This window comes from Geospiza fortis, unplaced genomic scaffold, assembly GCF_000277835.1.
Source record: "Geospiza fortis unplaced genomic scaffold, GeoFor_1.0 scaffold58, whole genome shotgun sequence".
Classification (NCBI taxonomy): domain Eukaryota; kingdom Metazoa; phylum Chordata; class Aves; order Passeriformes; family Thraupidae; genus Geospiza; species Geospiza fortis.
Window position 1 is genome coordinate 3,386,679 of NW_005054359.1, and position 4,617 is coordinate 3,391,295.

The 4,617-nt window shown below is 34.9% G+C and overlaps 1 protein-coding gene across 1 annotated transcript in view; it reads left to right on the forward strand.

Annotated features, from left to right (window-relative positions):
* The window catches only part of CDH9 (cadherin 9), a 97,657-nt gene that overhangs the window by 83,654 nt on the left and 9,386 nt on the right, over positions 1–4,617 (forward strand). The gene's annotated exons all lie outside the window — the stretch shown is intronic.

Consider the following 4,617-nt stretch of genomic DNA (forward strand, 5'->3'; position numbering starts at 1 on the left):
AGGAAAACTATCCCGCAGTGCCATCATGAAGACTTCAATGTATTAGTTTGAACAGCAGTAGAGTAACCCAGCCTCTTCATTTCCTATCTTCTGCAGAAAATGCAAGTTGATTCAAAAAAGGTCATAAAAGATGAAGGATAATATCCTAGTAAAATAGCATAGCATATAATAAAAAATGATACTTTAATGTGGTTTTTAATTTCTGATATCAGAAAATATTTTTCGGAAATAGTTTAGCATAATGCTACAAAATGCGTTATGCTTTACAATAATTCCATTTATTTCTGGATTTTTATAATTGGTTTAGTTAATGTAGCAACACCTTCAAGTACATGAAACAGGAAAATCTTTATTATGTCTCAGTTAAGAAGGTGTGTAAACCAAGTTTTTTCAAAAATAAAGGACAATGTAACTCTTTCCATTGTAGGTTAAAACTCAGTCTGGCATTGGGTTGAGTCTAGTCAAAGGTCATATATATTCCTTTCTAAACTACCTCAGAATTCCAAGACAAGAAAAAAAATTGAGGGTAAAACAAAGTGATAATTTGGATATGAGTAATTAGATAAACCAAGAGGACTCAGATCCAGCATATTATGAAAATGTCTTAATATTGCTGCCATTATGACATCATCTATTTATGCTAATGCCAATCAGTCCTTCAGTTTTAAACCCGGTGAAGAAAGATTTTTTCTTCACAGGATTTACAAAAGAAGTGGACTTAGTAGCAGATTAGGTACTTTATCTCTCCAAAATGTCTCACGCATAAGCCTCTTCTCTAGACTGATTAATTTTTGACTGTAAGAAAAAAAGTTGAGATCATTATTTTCACTAGCACAAACATGAGTAGGTTCCTACTCTAGGAGAGACAAACCAGGATGAAGCCCTAAGAGCAGCTTAGGTCTATCCCCAAGTCTCACTAGCTTTAGGCTGTCATCATCCAGCCAAAACTGTCTGGCATCATGGAAAATATGTGGAAAGGATCAGAATGTATAATAGTTTGTTCTTCTTTAGAGCATGGTGACCACGCAATATTCAAAGACTTTACTAAGATGGGTGGTATGGATAGGCATCAGGAACCATGCTCATGTTTTACCTGATTTTCTGCCCAGTGTTTATTTAAGTCACAGAGGCTTCACTGAAGGTAGCATAGATGGTACCTGAGATGAGTTTACCTTTTCAGGTATTGCAGAACCTTATGCAGAGCAAGAATACTTGTTCTTGCTCAATTCAGATCCAATTCAAGTGATGCTTTATGAATTTTTTAACAGATAGAAAAAGAAATAAAAAAGGGAGAAAAAAGAGTACACAATAAATTGTAGGGAGACTGCATAAAATTCTATTTTTTATTAAACATATTATCAGAATTCAGGCAAAATTGGTTAGGCTGGAAGAGGATACTTTGATTAAAAAATGACTTCCCTTTGAAGAGGAATTTGACAATTTTTTCATTCTTTTTTTAGAGAATGTTTTACTATTTTTCATGTAAATTATATAAATAGATCAATATACACTTCAAAGGAAGTGATGAATTAAATTAAAACAGTGGAAGAAATTATCATACCAGAAAAATGAAAAAAGAGTGCTTTTCACAACAACTAAGGTTTATAATCACATCGTCCTGTCTTAACCAGTGACATAAATTGCCACTTAAAAATACAGTTCAAGCCTTACAGAAGATACAAAAATTCTCCAAGCTTTTAGCCAAAAGACCCATAGAGTTTTGCTTATGACTTTTAAGCTGCTTTTTTTCTTGCTGAATGCATTCAGATAATTCTAGCCATTAAGTTCAAACAGCTGCCATAGAACCAAAATTCTGTTAGTGTAATAATGTCTCATTACACAAGACAAAATTGAGGTAAATAAATTTTAAAATTTCAGTGTGATGACTGAAAAGAAAAGTAAGTAATATATTTTATTTTCATAACACAAAGAATGGTTCAAAAGCTTAGAAATTAAGATCTAATTGAAATTAATCTTGTGAAATTTTTCCAACCAGCAAACACAGGTTTTGTCATATATTTGAAGAAGTTCAGTCCTCGCAGACTGGCTGTCAATTTCCTTAATCCAATTTCCATCTAGTCTAGCATACTTGGTGAAATACCCATGAATGTATGAAATATCATTTACCTTTCTGGTAAATTCTGTGCTTACCTAATAACAGATATGACAGAGACCCATTGGATACGTATACATGTTGTTTTCCAAACCTCCTACACATCTAATTTACCAATGTAATTTCAGCAATTATTTTCCCTCATTGGAAAATCCCACAAAAATACTATAAATAGAGCGTGCACCAAGTGTAGCTACAGAAAAATGAGAGATCCATTTTAGTTTTCTATTTCTTGACAGCTGAGGTCTTCAAGAGAGGCACCTGAATTTGTATCTGGACATTTATGTCTAATTGATTTAGTATTTCAGAAGAGAGACTACCTTAAATACATGAGAGTACTTTTATTTTGGTGCTTAAAATAGCAATGAATATAGAAATATGAACTTGAATGTTTTGGCCAAGGGTGCTAAGTTCCAGAGAACCTGCTCAAGTCTAGCAGTCCCTGTGTAGTATAAGAAAAAAGGAAACGTGTTCATTTAGTACTATTTCAACCTATTTTAGAGATCACCTAAACCAGCTTTTAGATTATAACCATTATTCCTTTTTGAGACATCACAGCACTGCTTCTGCATCTGGTACCATAACAAAAGAATCAGACTGAGAAGATAAATGTATTTAGGTTTTTTGGTTTTTGTTGTTTTTTTTTTTTTAACCAGGACCAGCTATTAGTCACACTCCTTTCTAAGTCTCAGGTACATCAGGAAGCATCAGAATGATCAAACATTGTTCTCTGCAGCCGAGTAACAGTACTCATTCTAAGCATCAACAGATGTTAGATGCTTCACTCGCGGTTTTCAGATAGCCTTAGGAGGGTCAGAGGAAAGAACATCCTACAGAGTTTCTCCTACTCTTTTATCTCCAAGCAACAATGGTAGGACTGGGGATAAACCTTATCATAAAAAGTTAATAAAAATTTATGTTCATTAGGCTGAAACGCATTTGTCAGCATGAGAATCTTATTTCATTGGCTAGTACACAGGCTAAAGAACAGTAGGAGCAGACTTCCTCTCATGCAATTTAGAAACCTCTAATCCTGAAGCCCCAGGGACTATTGTGGGGAAAGCTTTGGTACAAGCTCTCTCATGCCCTTGTCACAGGAATTAATTGGGTCTTTTTAGCTGGATTAGAGGATGAGTACTCTCCATGGAAACCAGGAAGATATACTCGAGAAGGAGACTGATTTAACTGAACAACTTGTTGGTAAAAGTTTAGCTCCATAGTTTATTGCAAAGTTTATTGTTGGCAAAAATTTAGCTAATTTCAACATCCATCTAGAAAACAATCTGGGTCACTATTTTTCCCCTCTGATGCAATATTCTTTTCTGCCATTCACAGGCTTTCAGACATCAGAATGTAAAAAGTTTGTTTCCTCCTTCAGAGACTTGGCTGATTTTTCTTTTCATTACTCTCCATATCCTCCCTTTCTTTTTAAAATAGAGCAGAGAGAGGTCACTTTTTCTCAAGCGTGCATTGCTAATTATCAGTCATGGCTTTGTATACATTGTAGCTGCTTCACTGGGTAGACAACTTTTGACTTATTTTAAGTCAAAAGTTGTCTACCTAACTGTCTTTTTAAGTAAGAATTGAAGTGAGAGTTTTCCAACTTTTGATAAGCATTCAGTCCTGCTTAAAACTGCCAACACATTTGTGGAACAGAGCCAAGCTCTGGAAACCAAACTGCTTTGCATTACTTAACGTGAAGTTTTGTGAAGAGGCAGGCATCTATTCAAGCTTGCACATGTGTGATGGAGGAGGTTTTCTGCAGCTAGCACCTTACAGGGGTATAGCCTAGAATTGTGTCTGTACAAGTGTGATCACTCAGGCTGCATAATGGCAAGATGGACATCCACTGACAGCTAGATTGATTTTGAAACACTCCTATGGGCCATATCATCACGTCTTTTACATAACCTTTGTGCCGCATATTTATGCTTGCTGTTAATAATACATTCAAGGTTAGCTAGTGATTGACCCTACCAGATCATACAGGCAGGAAAAGGGGTAAGAGGAAGAGAGGATATGAGAAAATAAGCTGTTCTTCCATCGTTTCCCCATAACATTTGCACACATTGTTCTCATGATTGCCATATATATTTTCTCTCACAGGATTTTTTTCCCCCATAGTTTATTGCAGACAAAATGGTGAAGTCTTTCCAGATTCCTAGAGAAACACTTGCAGCACCAAAAAAGTTCAATAACTTTCAAGAAAGCCAGTGCTTTGGGATACAGAATTTCTGTTCTCTTCTATACCACTTCTTAAAAAATGTTAGACAAAATAAACACTAACATTTCCTAGACATTTCTTTCTCAAGTGCTTAGAGATACGTTTAAGTCTTTTATTACTTTTATTTCTCTGTTGTACAAAAACCAGGTTTAACTAAGAGCATGATATAACAAAAAATGAAAGCCCAAATGCTTCAAGCAGATTAAAAGCCTGCTCCTCTTTTCTGTTACATACAGAAACAACAAAAATTCAGAAGTTGTTACTGTATCTGTACCTTAAC